This window comes from Sciurus carolinensis, chromosome 3 (genome assembly GCF_902686445.1).
Source record: "Sciurus carolinensis chromosome 3, mSciCar1.2, whole genome shotgun sequence".
NCBI lineage: Eukaryota > Metazoa > Chordata > Mammalia > Rodentia > Sciuridae > Sciurus > Sciurus carolinensis.
Window position 1 is genome coordinate 99959562 of NC_062215.1, and position 17862 is coordinate 99977423.

At 33.4% G+C, this 17862-nt stretch overlaps 1 protein-coding gene across 4 annotated transcripts in view; it reads left to right on the forward strand.

Moving 5' to 3' along the window:
- Mbd5 (methyl-CpG binding domain protein 5) overlaps window positions 1–17862 on the forward strand; it is a 481517-nt gene that overhangs the window by 404003 nt on the left and 59652 nt on the right. For all 4 annotated transcript variants that reach the window (XM_047547386.1, XM_047547387.1, XM_047547389.1 and 1 more), the window contains exon 4: window positions 12170–12343. The gene's annotated coding sequence lies outside the window, so the exon portion shown is untranslated. The remainder of the gene's footprint in view (window positions 1–12169; window positions 12344–17862) is intronic.

The window sequence follows — 17862 nt, forward strand, 5'->3', positions numbered from 1 at the left end:
GATCAAGTGGGTTTTATCCCAGGGATGCAAGGTTGGTTCAACATCAGGAAATCAATAAATGTAATTCACCATATCAACAGACTTAAAGTTAAGAATCACATGATTATTTCAATAGATGCAGAAAAAGCATTTGATAAAATACAGCATCCCTTCATGCTCAAAACACTAGAAAAAATTGGGGTAGTGGGAACATTCCTTAACATTATAAAGGCCATCTACGCTAAGCCCATGGCTAATAAGATTCTAAATGGTGAAAAACTGAAAGCATTCCCCCTAAAAACTGGAACAAGGCAGGGATGCCCTCTTTCACCGCTTCTATTCAACATCGTCCTTGAGACTGTAGCCAGAGAAATTAGACAAACCAAAGAAATTAAAGGGATATGAATAGGAAAAGAAGAACTCAAACTATCCCTGTTCGCTGATGACATGATTTTATATTTAGAGGAACCAGGAAATTCCACCAGAAAACTTGTAGAACTCATAAGTGAATTCAGTAAAGTAGCAGGTTACAAGATCAATGCTCATAAATCCAATGCATTTTTATACATAAGTGATGAATCTTCAGAAAGAGAAATTAGGAAAACTACCCCATTCACAATAGCATCGAAAAAAATAAAATACTTGGGAATCAATCTCACAAAAGAGGTGAAAGACCTCTACAGTGAGAACTACAGAACACTAAAGAAAGAAATTAAAGAAAACCTTAGAAGATGGAAAGATCTCCCATGTTCTTGGATAGGAAGAATTAATATTGTCAAAATGGCCATACTACCTAAAGTGCTATACAGATGCAATGCAATTCCAATTAAAATCCCAATGATGTACCTTGCAGAAATAGAGCAAGCAATTATGAAATTCATCTGGAAGAATAAAAAACCTAGAATAGCTAAAGCAATCCTCAGTAGCAAGAGCGAAGCAGGGGGTATTGCAATACCAGATCTTCAACTCTTTTACAAAGCAATGGTAACAAAAACGGCATGGTATTGGTACCAAAATAGACAGGTAGATCAATGGTACAGAATAGAGGACATGGACACAAACCCAAATAAATACAATTTTCTCATACTAGACAAAGGGGCCAAAAATATGCAATGGAGAAAAGATAGCCTCTTCAACAAATGGTGCTGGGAAAAGTGGAAAACCATATGCAACAGAATGAAATTAAACCCCTATCTCTCACCGTACACAAAACTCAACTCAAAATGGATCAAGGACCTCGGAATCAGATCAGAGACCCTGCATCTTATAGAAGAAAAAGTAGGTTCAAATCCTCAACTTGTTGGCTTAGGGTCAGACTTCCTTAACAGGACTCCCATAGCACAAGAAATAAAAGCAAGAATCAACAACTGGGATAGATTCAAACTAAAAAGCTTTCTCTCAGCAAAGGAAACTATCAGCAATGTGAAGAGAGAGCCTACAGAGTGGGAGAATATCTTTGCCACTCATACTTCAGATAGAGTGCTAATTTCCAGAATCTATAAAGAACTCAAAAAACTCTACACGAAGAATACAAATAATCCAATCAACAAATGGGCTAAGGAAATGAACAGACACTTCACAGAAGAAGATGTACAAGCAATCAACAGATATATGAAAAAATGTTCAACATTCTGGTAATAAGGGAAATGCAAATCAAAACTACCCTAAGTTTTCATCTCACCCCAATTATAATGGTGATTATCAAGAACACAAGCAACAATAGGTGTTGGTGAGGATGTGGTGAAAAAGGAACACTCATACATTGCTGGTAGGGTTGCAAATTAGTGCAGCCACTCTGGAAAGCAGTATGGAGATTCCTCAGAAAGCTTGGAATGGAACCACCATTTGACCCAGCTATCCCACTCCTTGGCCTATACCCAAAGGACTTAAAATCAGCATACTACAGAGATACAGCCACATCAGTGTTCATTGCTGCTCAATTCACCATATCCAGATTGTGGAACCAACCTAGATGCACTTCAGTTGATGAATGGATAAAGAAACTGTGGAATATATATATACCTTGGAATATTACTCCGCAATGAAGAATGATAAAATTATGGTATTTGCAGGCAAATGGATGAAATTGGAGAATATCATGCTAAGTGAGATAAGCCAATCTCAAAAAACTAAAGGAGAAATCATCTCGCTGATAAGCGGATGAGGACATACATTGGGTGGTGGGAGGGGTTAGCATTAGGGTTAGGGTTAGGTTTAGGGTTAGGGATAAGGAGTGTGGTAAGAATGAAGGAAAGAAGGACTGTATAGAGGGAAAAGAGGGGTGGGAGGGGTGGGGGGGAAGGGAAAAAAATAATGAATCAAACATCATTGCCCTATGTAAATATATGATTACACAAATGGTATGCCTTGACTCCATGTACAAATAGAGAAACATGTATCCCATTTGTATACAATAATAATAAAAAAAATTGAATAATTGGACATCATGTACCTCTCTGTGTGTTAAAATTTATGTTTGTAAGTGGATATTCAACTTGAAGAGATTACCTAAAATAAACATAATTTTGTCTTTTCTAAATACTGTGATTGCTTCATGTCACTTAAGTGGATTTCTAAAGTGTTGTCCAAAGTTATTCCACAGGTTTTAAGGGATCATCTCATGTAATTACTGGGTTTTGACCACCTAGATATTTATTAGATGTTCAGTACATGTTCCTGAACTAACACAGAATTTTAGTATCTAATGACTAAAATACAAAGAATACTTTTACTAGGTCACCGAATGAAGTAAATGTTGGAAATTGAAAGTATTTCGTGCATAAAAAATAACCCAATTTTACCATTTATAAATACTAAAGTACTACAAACTTGTGTGGGATATTTAAATAGCGTTCAAATGTTTTCACATTCAGAAAATGTTCTTCAAGTCACTTTTCTTCACTTGATAGTAAGCAAAATCTAAGAAATCTTTCCTTATATATATATACAAAACTACCGATTCTCAATGTTTCATAGTGTGAATGTACTATGATTTATTTAGTCTCTAATAGGAATTTATGTTTTTCATTTTTCTCTCTAATGATCAGTACTATAGGAAATATCATTTTCATAACTTCTTTGTGCAAATATTTGATTATTTTTACCACATATATTGAAGAAGAGGAATTTATTCAAAAGATAAATATTTTTAAATTAATGTAGATACTGATCCTATGAGTAAAAGACAATACTTCTTTATTGCTTTATTTTGCATTTGCTGACTATTACCAAGATTGAGCATCATATCTTATGTTTACTGTCTTTTTTGCATTTCTTATCAGTCTATTCATGTGGAGGAAGGATATTTATCTTTTCTTATTGACTTATAGGTGTTTTTATACATTCCAAATATTAACACTTTGACTTTTATCTATGTTGCAGAATGTTTTCCCAGGCTATCAGTTGACTTTTAGGAGTTTATTTATTTGTTTGTTATGGTGGTTTTGCTGAACAGAAATTTTAAATTTTATGTAATAATATTTACCAGTCTTTTACATTATGCCTTTTCCCTTTTATATTTCTTTTAGTAAACCTTCATAAAATCAACACAATTAAATGTGTTCTTTTATGTTTTCTTAAAGGATTTATATTTTAGCTTGATTTACTTTTGCTTTTTATTTAAGTCATGAATCATCTGGAATGTATTTTTGTGAATTGCATGACTTACAGAACTCTTTTTTTTTTTCCAAATGGGTATACAATCACTCCAACACATATATTAAATTTATCATTCCTTTTCCACTGATATAAAATGCCACCACTGTGGTGAAGTAAATTTGTTTATCTATCAGTTATTTGTGGCCATGCTCTTATTTTATATTGTTTCCCTATTTCTGCACCAATACTACAACTTTTGCCATATTTTACTATTGGATAGGGCAATTTTCCTTCCTACTTTTGTATACAAGTATTTTATCCAGCCACCCTCTTAACTACCTTTCTCACTAGTTCTAATTTTTTAGTTTGGGTTTTCTAGGTAATTGATAATATTGACTGTAAGATTAACAGTCTTTGTTCTTTTAATTATGCCTAGTATAAGTGTTATTTGCCTTACAAAATTTTAAAACCAATCCAATTCCACATAAACATCTGTGGAATACCCATTTCTATTAACTTTTCAAGAAGATCTTTACTTTTCCTACCCATATCCTAGCCAAATTGGCCTGTCTCCATTCATCCTGGATAAATTTGAGTTATTTTTCCCAATTTCTATCATGCACCTCCACCTTTTAAATATAAATATAAACATAAATGTATATGTATACACACATGCACATATACCATCTTTTACCTTAAGACTTGATTTATTCCAACTCTCATGTGAGGCTGGGGAAGATATTCAAAAGTACAATAGCTCATTATGATGTTAACAATTTCTGACCTTATATAGAATTATATTTCTTTCCTCTTTACTTACATGAGCATTTAATTGCTTTTGCATTTTATTCTTTTTTTTTTTTTTTTTTTTTTTTTTTTTTTGCGGTACTGGGGATTGAACTCAGGGCCTTGTGCTTGCGAGGCAAGCACTCTACCAGCTGAGCTATCTCCCCAGCCCGCTGCATTTTATTCTTGATGGGTCTGTTTTTGTCTTTCCAACACTTAAAGTCTATTGGGTCAGATTATTTCTCCTGCCTCTTACATGCCCAATTTCTTTCCTTGTTTATATTTATATACTGTACATCCTTTAACTTAATATAGACTGTTTTTTAACTCTTTTTTTTTGTAGTTGTAGATGGACACAATACCTTTATTTTATTTATTTTTATATGGTGCTGAGAATCGAACCCAGTGCCTCGCACATGCTAGGCGAGCGAGCGCTCTACCACTGAGCCACAACCCCAGCCGCTAGACCTTTATTACAGATAAGATTTCATTTTCTATACCTTGAATAACACAGGTCCAATACCTAAATTTTGGTTGTTGTTTTTTTTACATTTAAAAAAACTTCATAATTTGAAATAATAACAGACTTACATAGAAGTTGCAATAATGCAAAGAACTCTCTTCATGTGAAGAACAGCTTATCTGAGGATAAGAAAACTATCATGGATAAGAAACTGAGTATCAGAAAACTAACATGGTCTAAGTCATGAATCAAGGAGCAGAGGTGAGATTTTAATCTCAACAATTTTGTATCCAGAATTTATGCTGTTAACCAACATACTAAGCTAATTTTTCTACTCTCACTTTTTGCTTTTTAAAAATGTGTATCTGTAATTCTTATAGATTTTTGTAGTTCTTGTATATTTCCAGCAGACCAAACATGTTAGTTGTATAGTTCAGATTTTGTGCATATGTATTAATTTCTTGCATAGTAGATGTATCAGTTTCTAAGAACTGCTGTTGACTTATATCAAATAGAGAAATGTCCATTTGTGAATTTATAAATTTCTTATTGTAATTCTATCATTTTATGGCAATTATTTTTAGCATACTATAAGGTACATATATATTTTCAGAGTTTTTATTTCTTGCTAGTAGATTTTTCATTCAATAGTTACATAGTTACTATTTTATCAAAATGTCTTTAAGAATGAAAGTAAACCTCATACTCCAAATAGCTTCATCTTTTCAACATGAAATTCAGACTTTCAGTCACAAACAAGCATTACTTTTATAAAAGCAAGAGGAAATCTCTTAGCTAACACAATCTGAAATTTAGTTCCAATAATTGGAAAGATTTATTAAAACAGAATTACAAAAACTACTTGTAACCAAACATTTTCATTTTAACTTGTAATAGGTAATGTATGTTCAACCAGTAGTCTTTTTGATCGAGACCTTTCTCTGTTCATTTCTTTATAGATTGTAGTAAAGTCCAAAATTGGAATAAGTCATCTTTACATCAATAACATATTATATATTCTGTCATAACATATCATATATTATGTCATATCATATATTCAACCCCCCCCAATTCACTTTAGGAAGTAATAAAAACTCAGAAACACTTGCACAGTGAACTAAATGCAAAATTATTCAAGATTTTTAGGGTCTATCCCCCAACCCACAGAATTCAACCTTAGATGTTGAAACTATGTTTTCAACTTAGTTTTTGTGGACACAGACATTCACTTCTTTAAAATTGTATTTAATCAACTTACAAAGTATTTTATTAAATTTCTAAATTAGACCAACAAATATTATCAGTTCAGACAGCTTTGGAAACAACACAGGTGGTTTGGGAAGTCATATAACTGGCAAGAATGGAGGTAAGCATTCCATCTGTTTTCAAAAGGAAATGCAGTTTTGATGAATTCTATGATTTGTGTAAGTGGAGGTCAGTTAAGAGATTTTCTTCTGTAGTTCAAATGAGAATATATTCTTCAAGCAAATAAAGGCAAAATTGCTGGAGTTACTTATATCTGACAAATATCATTATCAGAAAATAAATGCAGAGGAGTGAAATTACTTTTTTTATGAGTTAAATTATCTATAGACCCACAATGCTTATGTTAGAGATTTCAGGAAGAAAATACCAAGGCTGTTTTTAGGTCATGTGATAGGGATTTACCCTTTACTAGGAAGATTAAAATTTTTTTAAGTTATATTTCTTGTTACTCCTTAATATAAGTTTTCTACTTTTATGGGATCTGATTCTTCTGTCCTTTGAGTGTTTAATCTCACTAAATGTGGACTGAAAAAAATGGAAGTTGTTTTTAGTCTTTCTTGCTTTTAAAACTTATGTAGAAATAATAGAATTAGAAAGACCTGAAAGAACATCTAGCTCACAGGGGCTTCTTCAAAGTTTCCTAAATGTTAGGAACAACATTTAGATTTTAAAAATAAAGTAGGTATTTTAAAACTGTAATTAAAAATACAGACTCATATTTTATACCAATTGTAACATATTAAAGATCACACCACAAAAATAAAGTGTGCTGCTAGTTTATATTTTTATGGACTGCTGACTAAAGTTTCTCTACTAATTTTTTTGTAAATGTTTGAACTTATAAGTATTTGTATTTTTAAATTTATAGTTAGCCTTTTTAAAAGCTTGCGTCCAATATATATATCCAAATCAAGCTAAGCAAGCAAGAACACTGCTACTGCATATTTGCCACACAGAGTAAGTACAAACAAGATACATGGGCATCCTCCTGTCTTTACCAGTCTTTAACAATTTTGTAGTGGCTTCAGGTGCAATGGTGCATGCCTGTAATCCCAGGATCTTGGAAGGCTGAAGCAGGAGAATCATAAGTTCATGGCAAGTCTAAACAACCTAACTAGACCCTGTCCCAAAATAAAATATTGAAAGGCCTGGGACTGTAGTTCAGTGGTAAAGTGCCCCTGGGTTCCATACCTCATTTCCAAAAATATAATTTTTTTGTAGTGGCAAGTTAATATGATAATATTTCATATTAAAGAAAATTTTCTGGCCTGGGGATGTAGCTCAGTTGGTAAAGTGCTTGCCTTGCAAGCACAAGGCCCAGGGTTCAATCCCCAGCACTACAAAAAAAAAAAAAAAAGAAAATTTTCTTAATTTAATTTTGGGTAGTTCTTGCCCATTTTTTTATAGTCATGAGCAGAAACATGAAAAATGATTATACATAGTAATTTAGTTTTGGAAACAAGATTTTCTTAACTCTTCCTCTAAACTTCTAGATAATTTTAATTATAGAAATCTTTTAATATTGCCAAATTAGCTGTTTTTTTAATTGTTGCCATTCATAGTAGCTTATCTGTGGTAATTAAAATGTGTCAATAGTATAAAATCAAAACAAAATATAGAAATTGATTCATTAATAAGGACAACTTAAAATTGCAATTATCACCAGTATGCTTAATTTAAAACTTTTTATTAATCAAAACAGCCCATTCTTATTTATGGATTTTTTTGAGTGATAATATAATTTGATCTTATAAAATGAACAAATACCTATTTGGTTTATATAATGGAAGCTCCATTTAGATTTCATTTAACAGTAGAGGCTACTGATAAAATAATCAGAGACTACTAATCTGTTCCAGTGTATTAACTTTACAAATTAAGAACTTAAAACTCAGTTTAAGTGTCTTACTCAAAGTTATGTAACTAGATAACCATAGGTAAAAAATGTCTAACTGACATTTTTTAAATCATACACTTTCCAGTAGTTTTAAACTTCTTTATCTAATACTCCCTTACCCATGTATTGCTCCTTTTGACTTTTGTCTCCAATACACTCACCTCTGATATTCCTTTCTTACTGAAATTAATCATCATGTTGATAGCACTTTTTCTCAATAACAATGCTCTTTCTGTTTTGGTACCTTATCTAGTTTCCTGGTATACATCTAGTTTTTGCCATGACATTTAGCGTTTGATGACACAATTTAAACACAGGCATTCATTTATTTATTCAAAAAGCCATTTTCTATGTACCAGGCACTCTTCTAGACACAGGAGACATACTCTGGATCTGGAAATTGTACTGAAAGTAAAATAAGAAAAAATAGTTTCTAGTCAAATCTCCATTCAATTTTAGGTGGATACATACTTGGAATTATTCACTTTGTGTGTGTTTGTATACCACTTGCTGTTTTTGACATATCATTAATAAGAACTTTTCTATCTGTGGTTGTATTTCAGGGGAGTAAAAAAATGTTCTGTAGTATTTTGAAAGGTAAGAAAAATGAATTCAACATAAGGCATGCTATTTGCATACCATGTACCTAATATGTTTACCAACCAAAAAACACAAACATAAATGAAACAAGGAAAGTGTGTACATTAAAATGGAGTGTGGCAAGTGCTGTTACGTACATGTACTATAGAGTGAAAGAGGAATGAATGAGTAACTCAGCAGAACAAAAGGTTGCTTCAAGAAAGTGAAGAACCTCTATGTCCAGAGAACAATACATGCATAGGGATAGAGTTGTGAGCAGCACAGGCTTTTCTAAGAAAGTTTAAAAGTTCAGTGTAGCAGGATACTATGATGTTCTTCGGAGAAGCATTGTGTGAGCATTTCTAGGCTCACACAATGGATATTTGAAGAATGGGAGTAATTACAGTGAGGACTTTTTATTTTATGCCTTAGGTAATTCTTATGTTTCTACCATATTTCTTTTTTTTTTTTTTCCTCCTCTGAGGGGACCTACCTTATTTCTATTTCTAAGAGTCAAGTTCTTTTAGAACAAGGACTGCATTTTGTATTTTTCTATATTATGGTGACTACCTGAGTCAGGCTCAGTATATACTTACTGATTAGCTGTGCTCGTTATCCATTCAACAAATGTTTTTGACTCCAACATATATAAGGTTCTATTCTTTATGCCATGGGAAGCAAAAAAGATGTGATCCAAAACCAACCTTTCAAAGAGCTATTGAACTCAGATAAAAAAAAATACCAGGAATTTTTGTTTGTTATGTTGATTGCTGATCCATGTACTTAAAGAGCTTACATTCTTGTCAGAGGAGACAGGATGAACAGTAAAATATGTAATATACTAGATAGTGATGAATACACAGGAGAAAAAATGTATGTAAAGGTGGTATAAATTATCAGACCTGGAAAGAGAAGAAAGTAATTACTTTCTCTGTCTCGCCTTAGTTTCCTCAACACTAGAACAGAAAAAATAAGAGTACATATTATGTATGGTTATAATAAAGATTAAATGAGTTACTATATAGATATGTATAGAGTGCTCAGTGCAGTTCCTAGGAGATGTAACTTGAATATTAATATTGTCTACATATATGCCTAAAATACCTTCAGCACCAGTGTTATCTTTTCATCATTTACAGACTTCTATTAAATCGTACACTTTCCAGTAGTTTTAAACTACTTTATCTAATACTCCCTTACCCATGTATTGCTCCTTTTGACTTTTGTCTCCAATACACTCACCTCTGATATTTCTTTCTTACTGAAATTAACCATCATGTTTTTTTTTCTTAAATAGCATTTATTAGTTTATAGTATTTATTTATTTATTTATTTATTTATTGTAAACAAATGGGATACATGTTGTTTCTCTGTCTGTACATGGCGTAAAGGCATACCATTTGTGTAATCATAAATTTACATAGGGTAATGTTGTTTGATTCATTCTGCCATTTTTTCCCTTCCCCCCCCCACCCTTCCCCTCCATCTATACAGTCCTTCCTTCCTCCATTCCTGCTCCCCTCCCTAAACCCAACTCCAACCCCAACACTAACCCTTCCCACCCCCCATTATGTGTCATCATCCACTTATTAGCGATATCATTCGTCCTTTGGTTTTTTGAGATTGGCTTATCTCACTTAGCATGATATTCTCCAGTTTCATCCATTTGCCTGCAAATGCCATAATTTTATCGTTCTTTATGGCTGAGTAATATTCCATTGTATATATATACCACATTTTCTTTATCCATTCATCAATTGAAGGACATCTAGGTTTAACCATCATGTTGATAGCATTTTTTCTCAATAAAAATATTTGCTTCTCTAGATATCAGGACATCATTTTCTATTTTAAGCATGTGGCAGGCATCCACATCTTCGTATGGAAAATATTCATTAATTAATGCGTCATCACTTATCACATCTCAAGGTTAAAAAGTCTGAAAAGATGAGAACTTTGTGTTTCCTTACCAAATAATAATGAGTAAAATATTGGAAATGTTATTAAAATCGGACATAAATGTAAAATCTATAATATTAGTCTTTCAGAAGAGAGATCATTTGCATGGGTTAGGTGAAGTTTCAGGTCTCCTATTAACCTTTCTTTGTCTGTTTAACCTCTGTGCATCCCCAGATATATGTTTGACCTTACTGCTGCCCCCATCCTTGAAAACCAGATTAACTGTATGTGCTCATTTAGCATTCCATGTTTAACCTCTAACATAGCCAGGATCATTTGATGTTACCTGACTCTTCCAGTCTCTATCCTTCACTGTCAGGCAGTGTCTCCTTGAGATGGGGACTGTGTTCACTTCATGTCTGAGTTCCTCATGTCCATCTCAGTACTTCACATATAGTTTGTGCCCCATAAACATATAAGGCATTAAATATAATTCCTGGAGTAACTTTTTATATCAGGATTATAGAAACATGGTCATTTAGCCTTGACTGCACTTCCCTTAATTTGCTTCTTTATCTCTCCTGACTGATTTCTGAGGAACAGCACTATCCAATTGTATTTCCACATCCCATCCTACACATTCCTCTTATCTGGGTTAATATGTTAACAGAAGAAAGTGGCACTAAAAGCAAACAAACAAACAAGCCAAACAAACAAACCAGTAGTCTGGCCCACAAGGAAAATCTCAAAGGTAGGTGGGTACCCTGTGGAGTAACTATGTTCCAGGTTTTGATTCTGAGCTCTTCCAAGTTAAAAACTTGATTTTACCATTTACTCTCAAGAGTAGTGAGCCTCCGGGATCTAACACATACTGTCTATATTTACAAAATTTTTTTAAATTAATTTCTATACAGGCGACCTATTTATGAATGTATATGTTTGTTTTCAGTGACTAATACTTGTACCTGCTGTCCAAGTTGCTAACTAAATTATATCACAGTACCTATGAAATCATCACATAATTAGAAGGTTGCTCAGTAGCTATGAAAAGAGAGAAAAATAAGTTAAATGATCATAAAGATTATTTCACTCAGGCTGCAGAAGACTCTTGTCAAACAGCATAGTTTATCAATGTCTCCCTGAAGGCTAGGAGAAAATAAAGCAGGGAGTTGTGAGATCTCAAGCATACCTTTGAAAGACCTTTTGAAAGATGTTTTTAATTGCTAAAAGAAACTCAATTTTGTAATTCCTGAGGGAGGGCGGAGAGAGGGAATCAGTGGCGTTTTATACATCTTATTAATGAATAAATTGTATAATTTGGTTCCAAAACTCTTTGATCCCAAGATTAGTTCCTAAGATAATGTGTAATGTGATATCATCAAAAAAGTGGTGCTGAGAAGGAAAGGTAGAGGACTGAAGTGGAATGGAAGGCCTCATATTATTTGTATCCTCTTAACTCAAGAATCACTAGTCTTAAGGCAAACTCAATTTCACTAGGAACATTCTCTGGATGATTGTAGTTTTAGCTGGCCTGTTGGTGTTCCTGTACATGGTAATAATGCATGATAACCTATTGAGTATTCATTCACTTACAAAAGAAACTATGACATGTAGGTTAAACAATAAGTAAAAATGAGTTGTACCTCTTGTCAAGGGCTACAGTGAGTCTTTCAACCCTTATCTAAAGGTCCTTTCTATTTCAGAAGTTGGAAACCCAAATGCCCACAGAGGCCAGACTGGTGGGAATGAAGCAGGAAGCTACTGCATTGAACTGGAGAGCCAAGTCCTTTCTGGAGAAGCAGCCACTGCTCCGTTCCAGATAATTATTGCAAGGCAGGAATGTTGACCTAGTGTTACCACATTGTCCAGTTTCTCAGGTAAAACAGGAAATGCAAATTTTCCTGTGAATCTTTTGATATAACTATTGTCAACTAATTATATTATTTTCAAACCATGTAAAAGGAAAGCACTTCTGTACATGGAATTTGGCCCAGCATTCTTTTCATCTGATCTTATATTTTGCTTAATTATTTGTTAAATTTGAAATTTAATTTTTTACAGGTTTTTCTTTTTTAATATATCATATAAAATACTCCTTCATTTTGTCATTCTGAAATTCCCTAGCTCTTAAATCTCTATGTATTTGTTTCCTTTGGCTGCTACATTTTTCCTGCCATTCTCAGCATTCCAGCGAGCTGTCAGTTATGTGCTAAGTGAAGTCTCTGTGAGACACTACATATGATGCCATTAAACATCTGTGGGTATTACTTCTTACTCATTATACTCCTGATGTGTGAGCTACATAAACACAATAAAAGATCATTTATTTCATGGAGCTTCTGAGCTCTTCACCCCCAGTACCTTTCTAAAAGCCACACAGAAACAATCTTCCTCATCTTTTTTCTTGAGAGAACTTATCAGACACTTTATTTAGTCTATAATTATCTTTTATATTTAGTTGTTTTCTGGACCTTGATTGGACTTGAGTATTCCTAAATATTTGTACATATTCAGAGACAATTTTTTGGATGAGTTTCTTCAATGGCTGAGTGGTCTCATTTTGCTTTAAGAATTAACCTAGCTGCACATGCGAGTAATTCCAGCAGCTCAGGAGGCTGAGGCAGGAAGATCAAGAGTTCAAAGCCAACCTCAGCAATTTAGTGAGGCCCTGTTTCTAAATAAAATACAAAATAGGGCTGGGGATGTGGCTCAGTGGTCGAGTGCCCCTGAGTTCCATCCCTGGTACCCACCCTCCCTCCCCGACAAAAAAAAGAATAACCTAGCTGGGCGTGATGGCATTTGCCTATAATCCTAGCTACGCAGAAGGCTGAGGCAGGAGGATCCCAAGTTCAAGGCCAACCTTGGCAACTTAGCAAGATCTGTCTCAAAATAAAAAGGGTAGGTAAAGTGTGCCTGGCTTAATCTCCAATACAAAAAGAGAGAGAAAATATATAACCTGATTTTCACTCAAAATTGATTTAAAACTTCAAACTATGAAACACTAGAGGAGAACATAAGGGAAATGCTTTATAACATTGACCAGGGCAAGGATTTTTTATAAGACCTCAAAAGCATAGTTAACGAAAGGAAAAATAGAACAATGCATTGCATCAATCTAAAAAATTTTGGCATAGCAAAGGAAACAACAGTGTGAAGAGATGCCTACATAAAGGAAGAAAATATTTGTAAACTGTACATTTGACAAGGATATAAAGACTTGACTCAATGGGGGAAAAAAGAAAAACAAATAACCCAAAAGATCTGGAAAGACATACAAATGGCCAACAAATATGTGAAAAGATTCAAACATAACTAATCATCAGAGAAGTGAAAATTAAAATAACAGATATCATTTATCTCACTCCAGTTAAGAGAGGCTTTAATTTTAAATAAATTAAAAAGGTAACAAGTGCTGGTGCATATGTGGAGAAGAGAACCTTGCGCACTATTGGTAAGAAAATAAGTTAGTACAACCATTTTGGAAAACAGTATGGAGATTCCTCAGAAAACTAGAAGTAGAAACTTCTGTATGACTCAGTAGGGCCACTACTGATTATGTATCCAAAGGAAATGAAATCAGTATGTTGAAGAGACATTTGCACTTCCATATTTATTGTAGCACTATTCACAATAGCTGAGATATGGAATCAGCCTAAGTACCAACAGATGAATAAATAAGAGAGAGAGAGAGAGGAAAGACATAATGGAATCTATCTGGCCATTAAAAAGAATGAAATCCTGTCATTTACAATAACATGAATGAAATTGTTGAACATTATGTTAAGTGAAATAAGTTAGGCAAAGAAAGACAATTAATGTGTGATCTCACTGTTTTGTGGAATCTAAAAAAGTTAATTGATCTCATAAAAGAAAAAAGTGTAATGGTACTTACCAAAGGCTGGGGTGGCTAGTGCCCCAGGGAGCAGACATTGGTCTAAGGATATATAATTACAGTTAGATAGGAGGGATAAATTTTAAGGGATCTTTTGTAAGTAAAGTATAAGACTATAGTTAATGATGATATACTGTATTTTTAACAATGTAAAGAGAGTACATGTTATATGCTCTCACCATAAAAATTATAGCTACATGAGGTGATACATTTCTTAATTAGCTAACTCTAATAATTCTGCAATGTATATATACTTCAGAATATCATGTGGCACAAGATAAAAACATACAATGTTATATATAAATTTTAAAATAAATAAAATTTCAAAAAGATTTGCCTGAATCTAGGGATAACACTTAGTGGTACAGCACTTGCCTGAAAAATTCTGGGTTCTATCTCCAACCTCACACACACAGAAAAGAGTAACTTTATTTTCAAGATTATTGGGAGACTCATTAACTCTGTTTGGTACCGATTGCTCCAAGTGGGAACTTACGTCCACTCTCAAATGAATTGAACAATGCTAAATATTTTTATAGTAAAATAATATGCATATTGGTTGTTTTTGGAATATTGCAAATATAAGCATAATTTGTAGTTATTCTCACAGCACAGTTTTAGGAAAAATCAATATTGATGTACTTTCAACAATTATTTGACCTGTGTATTTTAAGTTGCATTTTAAGTAGCTAAAATACCATTAATGCAAGAATAAATGACAAAATTACCCTTTAAACTTGCTTAGTTTACTCTTAAATAGACTATGTAAATGCAGGCAGGCACTTTTTAATCAATATTCTCCATAAGAAACTTAATACTATAGAAAAGCAAATAAATAATGTACTATTTTGAGGACTAATATTACAGTAAGTTTATCAATTATTTTATAAATATTCTGAGGCAACCAGAATATTCTTTAAAATTAGTCTCCAAATTTTTTTAACCATATATATTTGAGAGCTGGTAACTTCAGTTTTTGACTTTTAATAAAGAAGATTTTCTTCATATGCATACATAACCTCCCTTTCCACATCTTTCTGTATTTTTAAAGGTAGAAAAGAAAACTTTAACTCGAAGTTCTCTGTCTTCACCACTTTTTCTTTGCAGTTAGGTAGGATGCCAAGGGCAAAGAAAAATTCAGTTATATGTAATAGTTCATGGGGAAGAAAGAAGTGGGGATTATAAGAGAATTACAAAAGGAACCTAAGTGAGACTTGGAAACTCAAATAGATATTGGAGAAATTAAGGAAGACCTGTGAGTGACATTAAGACTGAAATAAATAGGAACTAATTTAATGAAAAACAAGAAGGTAAGAATAGAAGGTGGTATTCCAAGCAGACAAGTAGGAATGAAAGTGGAGGCATTTTAGATCCAAAGGGATAGATAACCTTAATTTTTCTTTATAGTATTTAAATTATCCATGTTGGTGCAGTGTCCTTTCTGATTCTCCATATATTTTTCTCCACTTGTTCAAACATTATTCTTTTGTTGTTGTTGTTGTAGATGGACACCTTTATCTTATTTATTTATACCTTTATCTTATTTATTTATTTTCATGTGATGCTGAGGATCAAACCCGTGCTTCACATGTGCTAGGCCACCGCTCTACCACTGAGCTACAACCCCAGCCCCACAAATATTATTCTTATTTCCAGTAAATGTCTTCCTTAATGCTCTTAAGGATCAGGGAAACAATTAGCTAATCCACAGAGAGTAACACTTATGTTATGAAAATAACATTTTCCTGATTACAGAGCTAATGCTTGTTTTTTGTAGAAAAATTTGAAAGTACAGAAAAGCAACAAAGAAAATATATTACTTCTAAAAAGAACATAACAGTAGTAACTGGGAGAATAATGCTGTTCTATTCCTATATTTACACATGGAGTAGCATTTTTGCAATTTAAGATTATCAGTGTATATGTGGCTTTGTAGTATGTGTTTTCTACCTAACAATATCGTGGTCCTTTTCCAGTGCTATTAAATAACATGATTTTAATAGCTTTCTATTCATAATAATTTGGATATTTACTATATCCTAGGTTCATACGATTTATTTTTTTACAGAACAATCATATAAGGTTATAATCTCTTTTATGAAGGAAAAAAATTTTAAAACTTGCTCAAGGTCACAAGCTTATGACGGGTAGTGCCAGTGTTCACCTCCAGACAGTTTGACTCTGAAACTCATACTCCTAACCAGTAATACTATGGAGTTTCTCAATACTATAATTAAATTCTGTTTTAGACTTTCATATTATTTTCAGTATGGTTTTTATTTGAAATAATACTTAACAATTCTATGAGTTGGCAGTTTAGTCTGGACTCATTTGGGCCAGCTCATTCCTGTTCCACATGGTGTGGCCTAGGCTCATTTTCATGTCTTGGGCCCCAGCTGACCTGGATGAGCAGCAGATCTTCTCTCTATTCCAGTAGTTTCATCCTCAAGGGAGATAGTTCAGGTTGTTTACATGGCATTCCAAGAAACAAGAGTGGAAGATGCAAGGCCTCTTGAGGTTAGGATCAAAATTTGAATAGTATCATACCCATTGTATTCCAACAGTCAGTGTAAATCACAGGCCAGATCAAAATCAAAGTGGAATAATAAATCCGACCTAATAATAAGAGGAACTGCAAAATATTTGTAGCACTTGCAGTCATATCACACTTAGCATTTACCTCTCTGGAAACTTCTGTGTGACTAAATATGTAAGTTGCTAAACTTTCATAGCCAAAATAAAGGGTCGGGGCCTTGTTATAAGTAAACCTCCTCACTAGAGAGAGGGATATAGACCAAGGTGCTTCATACTTTGAGGGTTGGCTGACTCTTGGGAACCTGTCCCTATACTTCAGAGTTTGTGGGCTGGGGCTATCGCTCAATTGGTAGAGTGCTTGCCTACATGCACAAGGCCCTGTGTTCGATTTCCAGCACCAAAAAAAAAAAAAGTTTGTGAAAAATGTAACCTTCCTACTTGAGTACAGTTACACCTGTTGTTCTATGTATATATTGTTTGGGAATTTAAATATAGAGCCAGAGGCAAGATTTTGGATTTTTTTGTTTTGTTGATGAACTGGGAATTGAAACCAGGTCCCTGCCCATGTTAGGCAAGCACTTTGCCATTTAAGCTACATCTCCAGCATTTTTTTTTTTTTTTTTTTTTTTGAGACAGGGTCTTACTGCATTGACCAGACCTTTCTCAAATTTGTTATCCTCCTTCCTGAGCCTCCTGAATAGCTGGTGTTGCAAGCACACACCACCACACCCAGCTAGAGTCAGGTTTTATGTGGAATTCAATTTCAACTGGAAAACATGAGATGTTCACTCTTGGCAGTGTAGGATTCTAAGTGGACTTATTTATCTTTAAATATTTCATGAGCTAATATAAAAAGTATGACTGATAATTTAGGCATATCAAATAATATCCTTGTTTTACTTAATTTACAGTCTCATGATAAATAATTCATTAGATACTAATTCTCCACTTTGTATTCAAGTACACGAG